Genomic DNA, 18,902 nt, shown 5'->3' on the forward strand with positions numbered 1-18,902 from the left:
CCCTCCGTCATGACTTGCTGATTGATGGTCCGACTAGCCTCCAGTTGCGCTCCCTCGTTGGCCAACCATGATAGCGGTCATCAACCCCGATACTCTTATGGCTATGTGCATTGGATGCCAGGGGTGATACTTCTTTTCTAAGAAAAAAACACTCCTACACTTACCATAATTTGCCAATTTCTTGCAACAACATAATTGCTAATTCTTAAAACAGTTAATGTGAGTGTGCTGATGGTAACACCTTGTGGTCATGATTTTTCTATAGCTGAGAAGATGATGTAATAGTCCAAGGAGAACGTCAACACAAGAAGGGTGGCGCCCTGTCCCGGCGCTGCGGTAGCCGCATCTTGTGAATGTTTGGCGCTTTGGCAGCACCCTATTTATCCAGTATGAGACGCACTTACTATTCTGTATCGATATATCTATAGCTGACCTTTTTCATCAATCACGTTAATTTAATAGCTATCTAATGCTTTAATTGATGCTTATTTCTTGCATGCGGTAGGCTATAAATAGGGGGGTGGCGCACAAGACTGAACCACACACCACAAACAAGAGCGTACATAGAGACCACAATGGAGAGATATGATGGCTTCAGAGATGAGCAAAGATGTGAAGTTCTTCGAAGAAGAAGTCACCTCACACCCTCGCATTCTTAAAGGTGAGGAACAAAATGGTTGCGCCTGCGCGGCAGCCTTAAATCTTCACGCTGATGCTGGACGAGCTGCAATAGTCGATGTGCAAGGTGGGGCACAATTTTGGGTCCATGAACATGGATGAGTTCATGAGCGACATATGGAATGCCGAGGAGTTCCATGCGGCTCCCAACCGTGGCTTGGTGGGCAGTGAGGAGGCTCGTGGTGGGTGTTGGTCGAAGCGAAAGTGGTGGGGATGCTGGAGTAAGCGACCTATGCCGGTTGGGATCCTTCTCCTTGCCTCCCCGACTGTGCCGAGAGATAGTGGAGGAGGTGTGGGCTAAGATCAATAGGGAGCCCCGACCGGTGCATGACCAGCCTCTGGCCGCGCCTCTGTCATCGCAGCTTCTTGTCTAGCCAATGGTGGCGAATGGGAGAAAGTCTTTTTGTGCAGTGATGCTACCTAGCGGCAACAAATCTGCCATTCATTGCTTGCCTCAACATACGTGCAGACGGGACCACTTTATTCTCATTTTATCCTATACACTAGTATACATCATCAAAATACAGCTAGTGGTCCCCATTGTTTGTCTTTGGCATGGATGCATGGCAGAAATATGATAGTGTGCTCTCTCTCTCTCTCTCTCTCTCTCTCTCTCTCTTCGGTTTAAATCCAACCTTTTATTAAATTTAATCATCCATATCTTTTAAAGCATAAGTTCATATTTGATTTATTTTTATATATTTGAACTCCTTGTGCCAAGGCCTTTTAAACAAGACCGATCTTGAATACATTTCGAAAACATTTAAATTTCAACGTTTCATATTCCATATGTGAACCAAATCAATATCACTAAATTTTATAAAAAACTATTTCAACAGAAATATTTAAAACCATTGTATTTTACTAGAAACCAATGACTTTTTGAAATTGATTTTTTGAAATGTGTCACAGTTTATTTCGAAAGACTGAAAATGTTTTTTCAAAAATGTGCAATTGAAATAGATGTGATTTTTGTAAAACACACCCGTGAAATATTACACGTAGGTTTTGAATTGTGACATAGTAACCACAAAATGTGAAAATGATTTTTTGAAAGAGTGAAATATGTTTTTTTTGAAAAATGTGTAACTAAAATAGATGTGATTTTTGTGAAACATAACTGTGAAATGTAAAAATGTAGGTTCTGAATTGTGAAATACTAACCACAAAATGTGAAATTATAATGTACAAATGTGAAACTGATTATTTCAAAAGAGTGAAATATGTTTTTCCAAAAATGCGTAACTAAAATATATGTGATTTTTGTGAAACATGACAGTGAAATGTAAAATGCAGGTTCGGAATTGCGAAAATATGAACCACAAAATGTGAATTACAATGTATAAATGTGAAACTGATTATTTCAAAAGTGTGAAATCTGTTTTTTCAAAAATATGTAATTGAAATATATGTGCTCTTCCTGAACCTAGCCAGTGTGAGTGAAATGTAGGTTGTGAATTATGAAAGAGTAACTACAGAGAGTGAAATTCTATTGTATCATTTCTGAAACTGATTGTTTGAACATGTGTAATAGTTTTTTCAAAAGAGTGAAATATCTTGTTTGAGAAATGTGCAATTTAAATAGGTTTTTTATTTGTGAAGCAAGCCTGTGAAAAGTGAAATGTAGGTTATGAATGGTGCAATAGCCACTATAGAAAGTGAAACTGTAATGTATCATTGTGAAATAGATTATTTTGACATGTGAAATATATGTTTAAATTTAAATATGGTTAAAAAACATTCAAGATTGATCTCATTTTAAAGGTTTTCGCGCAAGGAGTTCAAATATAAAAAAAGTTTCACAAATGAATATATATATGGTTTAAAATATATGGATGTTTTAAATTAGCTAAGGAGGAAGAAATGGTTGGATTTATTGTGTGGGAGAAGAAAAAGTGTTTCTGCCACACTGTCATGCATGCATGTGAAGTACACTAGTGGGGGTCAACTATTGAAGAGAGATAGTGGAAATACGAAGATGGGAAATTCAGAAAAGAAATGTAATACAAAGATACTTGACCCACATAGTGTTAGATGGCAGCTCCCTATTGGACACCACCTAGACGGTAGGTAGAGCAACCTTGCAATTTTACATTTTGTGGAGAATGGCGGTTCCGTTGCGGCCAACGACTGGGAGGGTGCGCTTGGAGAGATCAAGTTGTAGCAGTTCCTTGTCAAGGCCAGCATGGTCCGGAGATCTGCCATCGGCTAGGCACCTCTGCCGGTCGGCCTGATCCATGGAGAGATGGACCCCGCGCAGTAACCTGGCCCAATGATGTACCCGATGGTACCGACCAACAACATGTTCCCGGTGATGGGCGATGACATGGGGTTCGTCCCCAATGGGTACGCAGGGATGACCATGGTGCCACCGCCACCACCTTCTCATGGTGGGGTGGGTATCGAGAGCCCCGGGTCATCAGACGGGAGGAGCACCATGACATAGGCTGACATGATGAACTGCATGGGCGACGGACCGATGATGAATGGTTACACCCGAAAATGCGGCGCCCTGGAGGATCAGTCCTGCAAGAGGAGGATCGAGCGTCATCACCGTCGCATGATCAAGAACCGTGAGTCAGCCGCATGATCGCGTGCCAAATAGATACTTACTTTGCTGCCAAAACTGTTGGTTTTTATGCAATGCCATTTCTGCAATGGTAGTAACAAGGTGGTGACATGTACATACTATCTTTGTTAATCCTACAGGATTATACTATGGATCTTGAAGCTGAACTGAACCACCTTAAGGAGGAGAAAGCATGTATGAAAATTGAGGAGGTACAGAGCTGCTGACCAGTGAAAACCATGAGACAATTCAGTTTTCTTATTCTTCTCAATTCTTACAGTTACTAAACAGTTTCATTGTTTTGTTGAATAAGACAATTTTGCTGACCAAGCAACAAATGGTACGTACATTTTCCCACCATCGCCTGAAAATCCTCCTATACTCGGGATCACTTGCCAGTTGCTTGTAACAATCTAATTGCTAAGTCTTAACATAGTCAATGTGTGTGTGCTGATGGAACCAACTTGTCGTCATGATCTTTTTTCTTACAGCTTGTGGAGAAGATGATGGAACTATCCAAGGAGAACGTGAACCCCAAGAAAGGTGGTTTATGAGGATATTCCCCACGACCAAGATCCGGCTCATAAGGATAAGCCGCCCTGAAGCTTAAGTCATCTCTGGGCTTAAGTTGCCCTGACATTAGGTCATCTCTGGGCTTAAGCAGCCATGTTAAGTCCTCTCTAGACTTGAGCAACCATGTAAGTCCTCTCTGGAGTTAAGCAGCCATTGTAACCATCCATCTTAACCCGCCATGATGAGTCAAGGAGATGAGTCTCAGAAGATGAGATGCCTGAAGATAAGCCCTGAAGATAAGTCCTGAAGGTAAGTTGTCCAGCTGTAAGCCGCCCGGCTGGAGATAAGAAGACCAGGATTCAGAAGCCCATGGTGAGAAGCCCGTGATAGGAAGTCAGAAATAGGCTAATTCCTAATCCTACTAGGACTCTACATGTAAACCCGCCCCTTCAACTTATATAAGGAGGGGTAGGGCACCCCAAGAGGCTCAAGTTCTTTACAGGTTAAGATTGGGCTTAGACAGACAAATCTTAGACAAGATCAAAGTAGATGCTTTCAATAGAGGTAGCGAAACACCGCCCTTGTAACCTAGATCGTCATCATAATCATCAATATCAATGAAGCAGGATGTAGGCTTTTACCTCCACCACGAGGGGCCAAATCTAGGTAAATTCTCGCGTCTCTTGTCCCGCTCAACCCTGTTCAAGCTACAAATTAGATGCGTTGGCCTCACGACTAAGTCCTTGCAGAAGGACATCTTGTCGGATTACGGGTTCCGCAAACCCTTGAGAGGTTTGAACTCTGGGGTGCGTGCGAAGATCTCACTCTCCCCAGTCTACCGACTCGCTAATCTCACAGCCTAACGCGTCGAGCTTGAAGGAAATGGGACACAACAGTTTACCTAGGTTCGGGCTAACTTGAGGTGTAAAACCCTACTCCTGCTTTGTGGTGGATTTTCCTCGAGGGGCTTAGGAAGAACTAGTACAGTGGGGAACAACCCCAGGAGGTGAGTTCTTGGGCTCAAGTGAGGTTGTGAGCTGGTGAGGATGGAATGGATCCGATCTCTCCCCCCTGTGGTGGTGGCTAGGTCCTATTTATAATGGCCTTGGTCCTCTTCTCGAATGGAGGCGGGAAGGGATCCCGCAATGGACAAATTTGAAGGGAGACAACAAGTACATCTTATCCTGACTAAAGTAGTCTTTGCCTGCAAAAGCCTCTGGTCATGACACTGTGGTGGGCTCGGCGATGACCTTCGTCCTGCCGTCCTGGCGGTCTTGGTCTTGTTGCACGGGAATGGAATCCTTTGGCTGCTTCCTCGGGACCCCATGCCTGTTGCTTGCCTCCTTTGCACCGAAGAGGAAAATGGGACACTACGCGCACTAGCGCCCGCCTGGCCTCGATCGTCATGGCTCACGTCACCCGAACCTCACAATGTGAGCATTGCATCGAAATCTCTGCTCCTCAGGAGCCAGCCTGAGGAGGCTAATCCCCTTGGAGGTCTTGGTGTCGTCCGCCTCACGAGGCTTGGCCCCTTGCGAGGGTCTCGAGTAGTTGATGTTGAAATTGGGCCTTACCAGGTCGTTGATGGAGCCACGCTGCAGGCCGCAGGCAGGCAAGTCTGGGTACCCCCGTATCCAGAACACCGACACTAGCCCCCGGGCCCAAGGCGCGCTCGGTCTTGGCTTCTAGGCAAAGCCAAAGGGCATGTGCGGAGCACCGTAGGCCCTAACCGCCCGCGGCCTTGGATGACGCGTGGCGATTGATGGGACGTGGGTGTCTCCACTTCCCCATGCTGCCTCGGCAACTGTTCCTAGTTGACAAAAAGGCTGGCACCTGCCGCAAAGCCTCCATCGCCCTCCTTCCATCTTGCTCCAGATCCGCTTTTCTCTCCGCGCCAAAAAATCCTCCAGATCTGCCGGTTTCCCCCACCAATCTTGTGCCCAATGGCCTCCGGCAAGGCGAAGTCTCCGTCCCCGACCACGCGCTCGGCCCCCTGGTTCGAGCCAGCCCTGGGCGCGTCCACCAACACTGAAGAGAAGCACCTTGCCGCCGCGCTCCAACTTACGGCGAGCAACGATAGCGAGGGGGGAGAGACGGCGCTCCGGGTTGGCTCTGCCAAACTGGAATCCTTGGCCGGTACCTTCTACCCCTTCTTCCTGCACAGTGTTTACGCCGGGTTGGCCCACCTTTCTCCCGCTTCTTCTACACCGTCCTTCGCCATTGCGAGCTTCACGCCCTCCATCTTCACCCCAACTCCATCCTCCTCCTGTCCATCTTTGCCTTCTACTGCGAGGCGTTCGTGGGGGTGATGCCCTCCGTTGCGCTGCTTCGCCACTTCTTCTACCTCCGGGTGAACGACAGCCAGTGCACAGGATGGTCCTCCTTCGTTGCAGCCAAAGGCAGCAACACGATCTCCCGCACCGGGAAGAAGGTGGAGGACTTCTGGAACAAGTGGATCTTCATGGACGCCAAGTGCTCGCATGCCCTATTGGAGCTGCCAACTGGGCTTCCAACGTCCAGAGAAGGGTGGTCTCACGAGAATCTCACCGACCCCCTGGCGAAGCCGCTGCTGAAGAAGATGGCGGCTGACTTGAAGGCGGAGAAGCCAACGGGGGCCATGATCGTTAGAGAGTTCCTCATGCAGCACCTGGTGCCGGTCTAGGAGCAATCCCGCCCCTTGTGGAAGCTTGGGGGCATAGAAGACAAGCTCCGGCTGTGCCCGGACAGCCTTTCGACAAGGAGCTGAGCATGGTCATGCACTCCTTGCTCGGGAAGGACCAGAGCAGCCCCCCGAACGACCACCTCCCGTTGTACCACCGAGATGACGGGTAGGGGATAGTCGCCGCCATGCCTATCTTCAATGAGTGCGGGCTCGTGTCGATGGAGCCTTCCCTGCCGGCAGTCTCCCTGGTGGACGTGTCCTCTGGCGACCACTCCTCCGAAGCCGCCTAGGAGGCGGAGGGGGAGAACTCTCCCCCGCGGCAGAGCGACCTCCTTCGCGACTTCTCCAACGACGATGACGCTTTTGCGCACCCGGTCAGGGAGTCGGTGCACTATGCCAGGGTCACCACAAGTTCCCGGGGGACCCCTCCGAAGAAGCAGAGGTGAGGGGTCCTGAAGAGGGATAGGTCGGCGTTGATTCCCCTGAGTTGCGCTCCTGCTTCTCCTCCATCATCCAGCGTGGGGCCAGACATGCACTCGTCCGCTCCTAAGAACGCAACACCGCCCGTGCCCGGGAAGTTCGCGCTTCAGGGTCTATAGAGGAACTACGTCACCATGAATAAGTAAGTGCACCTCATCACCTTTGTTCTTGGGTTTCGAGGTAGTGCTCACCATCTTCATCTAATGTCAGGCCGCCGCCGGTGTTGAAGACGAAGATGGGGGACGCTGGATCCGCCAAGGCCAAGCGTGCCGCCATGGTTGCTGCAGCTCCGGCTTAGAGGGGCATAGCAGCTCCCGTCGCTCCTGCAGCCTCAGGAGGAGTCGGCTCCTGCGGTAGAGCTGACCCCGAAGGCGCCTGTCCCAGACTCGCTTGCCGGGGACCCAAGATCTTCGGAGCCCCCGGTCCCGTCTGTAGCTGCTGCTCCGCCGGTCTTGGTGCCGACAATGCCTCCTCTTCCATCCAGCACGCCGTCGGGCCGTGGTGCTTCCACCGCGTCTGAAGCCCTAGAGGAGGCCTGCTCCATGCTGGACCAGCTCCGGGATGATCTTCACGGTCCGGACCGGCGCAGGGTGTCGGGGCGTCAAGAGCTGGTCTCGAGATAGCTTCAGACCGATACGTCTATCAGGACGGCCAGGGGCCTAGCCGTGGCGTCCACGGAGGAGGGCCAGAGGGTGGTTGGGTTAGCCGCAGCCGCCCATGACGTGGCGCTAAAGGAAGCCAAGGATGCACAGGAGCGCTGCCACGCGATGGAGGCCGAGCTGAAGACCGTCCAGGATCAGCAGGCCACCCAGGCCAATCAGCTCAAGGTGCAGGAGGAGGAGCTAGAGGTCTAGGAGGCTGCGGGTGCTGATCGTGATGTTGAGCTAGCGCAGGCAGCCCAGGAACAGGCCACAGAGCGCACCACCTGGAGAAGTGGAAGGCGGAGGTGGAGGCGGCCTAGGCGTCCCATGCCAAGGCCAAGGAGGTGGCCACCGTGGAGCACGTCGCCTTCATCTCTCTTGAGGAGAGGTCCCACAAGGCGCTGCAGGATCTCTTCGAGAGCGAGCGCTAGGAGACAGCGGTGACCCCGGAGCAGGGTCCGGCCGTACTGCTCCCCAAGCTCGTTGCTGCACTCGAGACCTTCATCATTTGGTTCGGCCCCATGATGGAGGGGAGGCCCGTATGCACTCGTCCTCGGCCATGACACGCGTCTTCAGCCATCTCTATCTTCGGGACACCAACTTCGACTTTGGCGCCTTGCTCGAGCCCATGGACCCTGAGTCATGTGCCACCACTGCGGAAGCCGTGAAGGGTCATGTGGAGGCCCTGCTGAAGAAGTTCCTTGCGGGGCTCCCAAGGCGGGCGATGGTGATGTCCAAGGATGACAGCAAGGATGACAGCGACATCATTGACGACGGGGCTCCCAAGGCGGGCGATGGTGATGTCCAAGGCTGAAGAAGAGGCTTGATGGCAGCTCCTCTCCCTGTTTTCAACCTGCAACATGTATCGTGCCTCGCGGAGGTGTAAGAACTCGGGCTTGGTACTTTTTTAAGAGACAATGTGTTTTGTAATAGTTTGCTAAAGTTTCGCAATCTCTTTCCCGTTTGCTTTAGCGTTCTGCGTCGGCAGGGCCTGACCCCACACATACCTCATCCATCATTGGGTCATACAGATTGCCAGGACGAGGCAAAGGGGTGAGGGGCTACCTGGTTAGTTAGGATCCTGAGACGCGATGCTCAGGAGTCCCCCTTGATGTACGAACAGCTTTTGGAGAGGAGATGCGAGGGTAGGTCTTAGTGTTCTGCGTCGGCAGGGCCCGGCCCCGCGCATACCTCAGCTTCCATTGGGTCGTACGGATTGCCAGGACGAGGCCAAGGGTTGAGGGGCTACATGGCCAGTTAGGCTCCTGAGATGCGATGCTTAGGAGTCCCCCTTGATGTACGAACAACTTTTGGAGAGGAGATGCGAGAGTAGGTCTTAGTGTTCTGCATCGGCCCGGCCCGGCCTGCGCATACCTCAGTCGCCATTGGGTTGTCCTGATTGCCCTGTCCTTGAACCTTGGGACGCTCCGGAGGTCCGGGGGCTCGAGAAAATCCATCGCCATCTCCGTCTAGATCGCCTGGCGCCGGGCCTCCTGAGCCATGAGGACGCCCCACATGCGGCGCTGGGATGCAACAGTTGTGTTCAGCAGACCAAAGGGCATGCAGACATAGCTGTGAGGGGCCCCTCGCATCGTCCTACATGCGACGGCCAGAAAAGCTCCTGACACACGGCCCTGTTGAGCCCCGGGATGTCAACGTAGACGTGCAACTCCTCGTCCTCACCTGGGCCAGGAGCCGCACACGGTGGTGGGCGGTGATCACCCCGCATGACCCTTGCCTCCTGAATCTCCTTGACTGTCTTGTCGACGAACTCATGAGTGCCAGGCGCCTCGCACCCAACGCCCTCTCCGTGGATGCGTGCCTGAAACATGCCTCCACATGGTGCCCGAGCACCTCCGTCGTGACACTGGCCAGGTCAGAGGCCCTCTAGAGGAGAGCCCCCGAGGCTAGCTTGAGAGGGGCACCGGGCATGCCTTCCTATGCGAGACGGGAAGGCGCCCCGTCCATAGACGCCAGGCTTGAGGCGGCACCGGGGACGCCCCATCCTCCTGAGATCCTTGGTGGAGTTGTTGCTTCTTCTTCTTGGGAACGAATTCAGGAGGGTGGACGGCACCCTCGTTGTCAGGGTTCTCGACCGCTGCAGCCTAGTAGGCGTGCTCGAGAGAGCACACAACGTCCTTTTCTTCATAAGCGACCATGATGATGCCGCAGTTTCCTGGCATCTTGAGGACATTGTAGCCATGCTGTGTTGCCGCCATTAGCTTGGCAAGAGCTGGGTACCCAAGGATGGCATTGTATGGCAGGCGAATGTCGGCGACGTCGAAGTCGATGAGCTTGGTGCGGTAGCTGTCGCGCTTGCCGAAGGTGATGGGGAGGCGGACATGACCGATCAGATGTGTGGAGCCGTTGGTCACTCCTGAGAAGTGCTTGGTAGGTTGAAGCTGGTGATACGACACTTGGAGCCTGTTGAACATCTGGATAGAGAGAACATTGAGCCCTGCGCCGCCGTTGATGAGCGTCTTGGTGACGAGCACGTTGCTGATGATGGGCGAGCAGAGCACCGGGAGCGCGCCAGCCATGGCCGCGCACTTGAGTTGGTTAGAGGAGTCAAAGGTGATGGCGTACTTGGACCATCTGAGCGGGCACATCGCCTCGAGCTTTCGAAGGGATGCGTTCACCTCACGCGCGAACTGCTTGAAGATGCAATGAGAGGCTGGGGCCTGGGAGCCGCCCAGGATGCAAGCAATGGTACGAGGCTCTTGGAAGCCCCCAGCCCCCTTGCCCAGATGGTGGTCTTCGTTCCTTCTTGGCGGTGGTGGCAGCGGAGGAAGACCAACGTTACCCTGGGGCCAATCCTCGCGAGGCTGATCCCTCCAGGCGTCCTCGTGAGGCTGGCCCTACCAGTAGTCCTCCCGAGGCTGGTCGCAACACTCCTGACGATGGCCGCGGCCTTCCCAGCATCCTCCACCTCGGCATCCTTCGCGTTCGTAGCCTCGATCATCACGCTCGGGGCAACGACCAAGGCGCCCGTCGCAGATGGCCCTGAGCTCCTGACAGTCGTTGGTGTTGTGGCTATGCATGTTGTGGAAGAAGCAGAACGGGCGGCTGCCCTTGGATGACTCCGGGTGATTGCAGCCGCGCTTCATCTCTGGCTTAGCTGTGAGCACGGCCAGTCCCTTGCGCTTCACGTCCTTGGCCTTGGCCTTCTTGTCTTCTGGGTCTGCATCGGGGAGCTCGAGAAGGGAGAGGTGTCGCTCCTTAGCTCTCACGCACTTGGTTGTCATGTTGAACATCTCCAGGTCCGTGCATAGGTCTTCGTGTATGACGAGCTGCTCCTTCATCCTGACATTGCGGACGCCGTCGGTGAACGCCGAGATGATGGCTTCCTCCGACACCTTGGGAATCCTGAGGCGAACGTTGTTGAATTGTTGGCTGTACTTCTGCAGGGTCTCTCCCGGTTGCTGCTTGACGCGTCGCAGGTCACCTGCAGATGGCGGGCAGTCGTGAGTGCCCTCGAAGTTGGCAATGAAGTGTTCCCGCATCTCGTCCTAGGAGGAGATCGATCCTACGGGCAGGTTCAGGAGCCAGGAGCATGCACTGTCCTTGAGGGCCATGGGGAACCAGTTTGCCATGATCTTCTCGTCGCCACTGGCCGCCTCGATACTCAGCTCGTAGAGCTACAGGAACTCGGCAGGGTCGGCGGTGCCGTCGTAGCGTGGAGGCAGGCCGGGCTTGAACTTCCCTTGCCAGACTACGCAGTGCAACTCCAGAGTGAACGCGCGGCACCCCTCTGTGGTCACAAGAGCCCGCCGGGGGAGGCGGAACCTGGTCTTGGCGTTCGCAACCGCCATCGCAGGCAGCGCACGGTCTTGACGTGGCGCCAGGAGCGCGCGTGCATCTTCTTGGGGCCGCTGGACCACCTGGCAGCTTGCTTCATCGCGCACGGGCGCCTAACGCTGCAGATCACGCCGAGGTTCCACCCGCCTTGGCTCGATGATGGCTTCTTGCCTTGGGGGTGGAGGAGGAGCCCCGTGAGCTACATCTCCCGCAGCAGGCAGCGGTTGAGGCAGCGAGCGAGCCGGTGCAGCAGAGTCCCCAGCGGCGCTAACGTGCTGACCGATGCGGTCGAGCCAGTCCTTGTAGAGGTCGTCGACCGAGTGGTAGCGCAGGAGCTCACGCGCCATGAGAAGAGTGGCCTGCGTGTTCGCCGGGCCACCACGACCGTGAGAGGACGAAGCAGCTGGAGTCAATGATGGAGTTGCGGTGCGCCCGTCGTGGCACATAGACGGGTGCAGTGAAGAGGCTTGTTGCTCGTGGCCTGCTGGGCCCGTGGCGGCGTTCACCATCGGCGATGGGGGTCGGCGAGGGCAACCGTCGCCCGCCGGTGCTGTCTGAGCGACGCGGGCGACAAGGGCGTCCCGGCACTCAGCACGAGCTCGGCGCATGTCAGCCATGGAAGTGGTGGAGCGGTGGCGAGTCGATCGACGGAAGAGAAGCTCCGACGCACCCCTACCTGGCGCGCCAAATGTCGTATTACAGGTTCCGCAAACCCTTGAGAGGTTCGAACTTTGGGGTGTGTGCAAAGATCTCACTCTCCCCAGTCTACCGACTCGCTAATCTCACGGCCTAACGCGTCGAGCTTGAAGGAAATGGGACATAGCAATTTATCCAGGTTTGGGCCACCTTGCGGTGTAAAACCCTACTCCTGCTTTGTGGTGGATTTGCCTCGAGGGGCTGAGGAAGAACTAGTACAGTGGAGAACAACCCTAGGAGATGTGTTCTTGGGCTCAAGTGAGCTGGTGAGATGGTGAGGGTGGAAAGGATCTGATCTCCCCCGCCCCCTGTGTAGGTGGCTAGGCCCTATTTATAGTGGCATTGGTCCTCTTCCCGAATGGAGGCAGGAAGGGATCCCACAACGGCCAAATTTGAAGGGAGACAACAAGTACATATTATCCTGACTAAAGGGGTCTTCGCCTGCAAAAGCCTCTGGTCGTGACGCTGTGGTGGGATCGGCAATGACCTCCATCCTGTCGTCCTGGAGGTCTTGGTCTTGTTGCATAGGAATGGAACCTTTGGCTGCTTCCTTGATACGTCTCCAACATATCTATATTTTTTGATTGTTCAATGCTATTATATTATCTGTTTTGGATGTTTAATGCGCTTTATTATGCACTTTTATATTATTTATGGGACTAACCTATTAACCGGAGGCCCAGTGCAAATTGTTGTTTTTTGCCTATTTCAGTGTTTCGCAGAAAATTAATATCAAAAGGAGTCGAAACGGAATGAAATCTTCAGGAGAATCGTTTTTGGAACAAACACAATCCAGGAGACTTGGAGTGGACGTCAAGGAAGCAACGAGGCGGCCACGAGGTAGGAGGGTGCGCCCACGGGGGTAGGCGCGCCCCCCACCCTTGTGGGCACCTCGTGGCTCAACCGACCTACTTCTTTCGCCTATATATACTCATATACCCCAAAAACATCTAGGAGCACCATAAAACCCTATTTCCACTGCCGCAACCTTATGTACCCGTGAGATCCCATCTTGGGGCCTCGATCATGGAGGGCTTCTACATCAACACCATAGCCCCTCTGTTGAAGTGTGAGTAGTTTACCTCAGACCTTCGGGTCCATAGTTATTAGCTAGATGGCTTCTTCTCTCTCTTTGGATCTCAATACAAAGTTCTCCTCGATCTTCTTGGAGATCTATTCGATGTAATACTTTTTGCGGTGTGTTTGTCTAGATCCGATGTATTGTGGGTTTAGGATCAAGATTATCTATGAACAATATTTGAATCTCCTCTGAATTTTTATGTAAGATTTGTTATATTTGCAAGTCTCTTTGAATTATCAGTTTGGTTTGGCCTACTAGATTGATCTTTCTTGCGATGGGAGAAGTGCTTAGCTCTGGGTTCAGTCTTGCGGTGTCCTTTCCCAGTGACAGCAGGGGCAGCAAGGCACGTATTGTATTGTTGCCATCAAGGATAAAAAGATGGGGTTTATATCATATTGCTTGAGTTTATCCCTCTACATCATGTCATCTTGCCTAATGTGTTACTCTATTAGTATGAACTTAATACTCTAGATGCATGCTGGATAGCGGTCGATGCATGGAGTAATAGTAGTACAAGCAGAATTGTTTTGATCTACTTGTCGCGGACATGATGCCTATATACATGATCATGCCTAGATATTCTCATAACTATGCACTTTTCTATCAATTGCTCGACAGTAATTTGTTCACCCACCATAATACTTATGCTATCTCGAGAGAAGCCACTAGTGAAACCTATGGTCCCCGGCTCTATTTTCCATCATATAAATTTCCGATCTATTTTATCTTGCAATCTTTACTTTTCAATCTATATCATAAAAATAACAAAAATATTTATCTTATTATCTCTATCAGATCTCACTTTTGCAAGTGGTCGTGAAGGTATTGACAACCCCTTTATCGTGTTGGTCGCAAGGTTCTTATTTGTTTGTACAGGTACGAGGGATTTGAGTGTAGCCTCCTACTAGATTGATACCTTGGTTCCTAAAAACTGAGGGAAATACTTATGTTACTTTGCTGCATCACCCTTTCCTCTTCAAGGGAAAACCAACGCATGCTCAAGAGGTAGCAAGAAGGATTTCTGGCGCCGTTGCCGGGGAGTCCACGCACAAGTCAAGACATACCAAGTACCCATCACAAACTCTTATACCTCGCATTACATTATTTGCCATTTGCCTCTCGTTTTCCTCTCCCCCACTTCACCCTTGCTGTTTTATTCGCCCTTCTTCTGTTTGTCTTTTCGTTTACTTTGATGTCTTAGTTGGCTCGTTTGCTCATTTGGTTGGAATAGTTGTTTATTTATTGCTAAATAGAGAACCTAAGATCTATGGATCCTCATCCGCTTGCCAATCTTTTTAAGAGATCCAATTATGATGAACCAAATTCTAGTGATTTGAGTGCACTAGATTATCTTTATGAGGTTTTGCTTGAAATTCGTGAATCTGAAAATTGTGATGAAGAAATTTATGAAGAGATTCACGATAGCTCCTTGAATAAAAAGCATGATTGCAATGATTTTATTTTAAATTCTCTTGATGTCAATTGTGCTAATAATATCCAAAACCTTAAGCTTGGGGATGCTCGTTTTGCTATGTCTACTACTTGTTCCAATGATCATGATTGGAGTGACTCTTCTTATGATCTTGAAAATTTATTTAACCCCCATGATGAATATGAGATTGATAATAGTGTTTGCAATAATATTGAAAGTGGGTTTGGAAGAGTGTCAACTTTAGATCCCACATATTTGGAGAATGTTCAATCTTATGGTATTTTTGATAAAAGTGGGTTTGGAGAGGTCATGACTTTAGTTAATGATAATCCCACTATTTTGGAAGAGTGTCAACTTCACATGCATGTGGATCGTGTTGATAATATGTTATGTGATAGCTATTTTGTTGAATTTGCCTATGATCCTACATGTAATTATTATGAGAGAGGAAAATATGGTCGTAGAAATTTTTAACTTACTAAATTACCTCTGGTCATGTTGAGATTGCTATCGTCTCTTTCATCTTCCTTGCATATGCTAGTTTTTGCTTGCCTTGCAAATTTGTTTGCTTATAAAATGCCTATGCATAGGAATTATGTTAGACTTAGATGTGTTTGTCACGTGTTTTATGATACTCTCTTTGTGCATCAATTCTTATCTTTCATGTGAGCATCATTAAAATTATCAATACCTAGCTAAAGGCTTTAAAGAAAAGCGCTTGTTCGGAGACAACCCAATATTTTTCGTTGCTGTTATTCAACAAATCTAGCCTCTGGTTCGATGTGGTTTTATGTTTTAGTTAGTGTTTGTGCCAAGTAAAACCTATAGGATCTTCTTGGGTGATAGTTAATTTGATCTTGCGGAACAACAGAAACTTTTGCACGCACAAGAATACTTTTCATAAATCACAGAAACGTGATTTTCAGATGATTCTTTCTGCAGAAGATTGATAAACAAATTATATAGGGCTTCCTAATTTGGTATTATTTTTTGGGTTCCAGAAGTATTCGAGTGTTACAGATTTCTACAGACTATTCTGTTTTTGACAGATTCTGTTTTTCGTGTGTTGTTTGCTTATTTTGATGAATCTATGGCTAGTATCGGGGGGTATGAACCATAGAGAAGTTGGAATATAGTAGGTTTAACACCAATATAAATAATTAATGAGTTCATTACAGTACCTTAACATGGTGGTTTGTTTTCTTGCACTAATGGAGCTCATGAGATTTTCTGTTGAGTTTTGTGTTGTGAAGTTTTCAAGTTTTGGGTAAAGATTTGCTGGATTTTGGAATAAGGAGTGGCAAGAGCCTAAGCTTGGGGATGCCCAAGGCACCCCAAGGTAAAATTCAAGGACAACTAAAAGCCTAAGCTTGGGATGCCCCGGAAGGCATCCCCTCTTTCATCTTCGTCCATCGGTAACTTTACTTGAGGCTATATTTTTATTCACCACATGATATGTGTTTTAATTGGAGCATCTTGTATGATTTGAGTCTTTGATTTTTAGTTTATCACAACCATCCTTGATGTACACACCTTTTGGAGAGACACACATGAATCGGAATTTATTAGAGTACTCTATGTGCTTCACTTATATCTTTTGAGCTAGACAATTTTGCTCGTGGTTTTATTTTGTATAAATTATTGATCTCTGATGCTTCACTTATATTATTTTGAGAGTCTTTGAGAACAGCATGGTTATTTGCTCTGGTTATAAAATTAGTCCTAATATGATGGGCATCCAAGTTGGGTAAAATAAAAACTTTCATATGGAGTAATTATGAAATTGAGAAATACTTGTGTTAAAGTTGGCAAGTCCCATAGCATGCACGTATGGTGAACGTTGTGTGACAAATTTGAAGCATGGGGTGTTCTTTGATTTCCTTCCTTATGAGTGGAGGTCGGGATTGTGCGATGGTTAACTCCTACCAACCCTTCCCCTAGGAGCATACGTATTAGTACTTTGCTTCGAGGGCTAATAAACTTTTACAATAAGCATATGATTTCTTTATGACTAATGTGAGTCCATGGATTATACGCACTCTTACACTTCTGCAATTTGCTAGCCTCTACGGTACCGTGCATTGTCCTTTCTCACATTGAGAGTTGGTGCAAACTTCGCCGGTGCATCCAAACCCCGTGATACGATATGCTCTATCACACATAAACCTCCTTATATCTTCCTCAAAACAGCCACCATACATACCTATTATGGCATTTCCATAGCCATTCCGAGATATATTGCCATGCAACTTTCCACTATTCCGTTTATTATGACACTCTCCATCATTGTCATATTGCTTTGCATGATCATGTAGTTGACATCGTAATTCTGGCAAAGCCACCTTTATAATTCTTTCATACATGTCGCTCTTGATTCATTGCATATCCCGGTACACCGCCAGAGGCATTCACATAGAGTCATATTTTGTCCTAAGTATTGAGTTGTAATTCTTGAGTTGTAAATAAATAGAAGTGTGATGATTTCCATTATTAGAGCATTGTCCCATGTGAGGAAAGGATGATGGAGACTATGATTCCCCCACAAGTCGGGATGAGACTCATGACGAAATAAAAAAAAGGAGAGAAAATAAAAAAATTAAAAAAAGGCAAAGAAGCTCAAATAAAAAAATGAGAGAAAAAGAGAGAAGGGACAATGCTACTATCCTTTTTCCACACTTGTGCTTCAAAATAGCACCATGATCTTCATGATAGAGAGTTTCTTATTTTGTCACTTTCATATACTAGTGGGAATTTTTCATTATAGAACTTGGCTTGTATATTCCAATGATGGGCTTCCTAAAAATGCCCTAGGTCTTCGGGAGCAGGCAAGTTGGATGCACATCCACTTAGTTTATTTTTGATGAGCTTTCATACATTTATAGCTCTAGTGCATCCGTTGCATTGCAATCCCTACTCCTCGTATTGACACCATAGCCCATTGATTAGCCGCGTCAATGTGAGACTTTCTCCTTTTTTTGTTTTCTCACATAATCCCTATCATCATACTCTACTCCACCCATAGTGTTATGTCCATGGCTCGCTCATGTATTGCGTGAGGGTTGAAAAGGCTGAAGCACGTCAAAAAGTATGAACCAATTGCTTGGCTGAAACCAGGGTTGTGCATGATGGGAGCATTTTGTGTGACAAAAATGAAGCATGGCCAAACTATATGATTTTGTAGGGATAAACTTTCTTTGGCTATGCTATTTTCATAAGACATAAACTGCTTGGTTAGCATGCTTGAAGTATTACTATTTTTATGTCAATATTAAACTTTTAACTTGAATCTTTTGGATCTGAACATTCATGCCACAATAAAGAGAATTACATTGAAAATTATGTTAGGTAGCATTCCACATCAAAAATTCTATTTTTATCACTTACCTACTTGAGGACGAGCAGGAATTAAGCTTGGGGATGCTTGATACGTCTCCAACGTATCTATAATTTTTGATTGTTCCATGTTATTATATTATCTGTTTTGGATGTTTAATGGGATTTATGATGCACTTTTACATTATTTTTGGGACTAACCTGTTAACCAGAGGCCCAGTGCAAATTGTTGTTTTTTGCCTATTTCAGTGTTTCACAGAAAAGGAATATCAAACGGAGTCCAAACGGAATGAAACCTGCAGGAGAATCGTTTTTGGAACAAATGCAATCCAGGAGACTTGGAGTGGACGTCAAGGAAGCAACGAGGTGGCCACGAGGTATGAGGGCGCGGCCAGGGGGTAGGCATGCCCCCCACCCTCATGGGCCCCTCATGGCTCCACCGACCTACTTCTTTCGCCTATATATACTCATATACCCCGAAAACATCCAGAAGCACCATGAAACCCTATTTCCACCGCCGCAACCTTCTATACCCGTGAGATCCCATATTGGGGCATTTTCCGACGCTCCGTCGGAGGGGGAATCAATCACGGAGGGCTTCTACATCAACACCATAGCCTCTCCGATGAAGTCTGAGTAGTTTACTTCGGACCTTCGGGTCCATAGTTATTAGCTAGATGGCTTCTTCTCTCTCTTTGGATCTCAATACAAAGTTCTCCACACTCTTCTTGGAGATCTATTCGATGTAATACTTTTTGCGGTGTGTTTGTCGAGATCCAATGAATTGTGGGTTTATGATCAAGATTATGTATGAACAATATTTGAATCTCCTCTGAATTCTTTTATGTATGATTTGTTATCTTTGCAAGTCTCTTTGAATTATCAGCTTGGTTTGGCCTACTAGATTGATCTTTCTTGCAATGGGAGAAGTGCTTAGCTTTGGGTTCAATCTTGCGGTGTCCTTTCCCAGTGACAGCATGGGTAGCAAGGCACGTATTGTATTGTTGCCATCGAGGATA

The 18,902-nt window shown here is 48.5% G+C and overlaps 1 pseudogene; it reads left to right on the forward strand.

Annotated features, from left to right (window-relative positions):
• Window positions 1–588: 588 nt before the first annotated feature.
• The window catches only part of LOC123065962 (bZIP transcription factor ABI5 homolog), a 35,044-nt pseudogene continuing 16,730 nt past the window's right edge, over window positions 589–18,902 (forward strand).

The sequence above is a fragment of the Triticum aestivum genome, chromosome 3B (assembly GCF_018294505.1).
Source record: "Triticum aestivum cultivar Chinese Spring chromosome 3B, IWGSC CS RefSeq v2.1, whole genome shotgun sequence".
Classification (NCBI taxonomy): Eukaryota; Viridiplantae; Streptophyta; class Magnoliopsida; order Poales; family Poaceae; genus Triticum; species Triticum aestivum.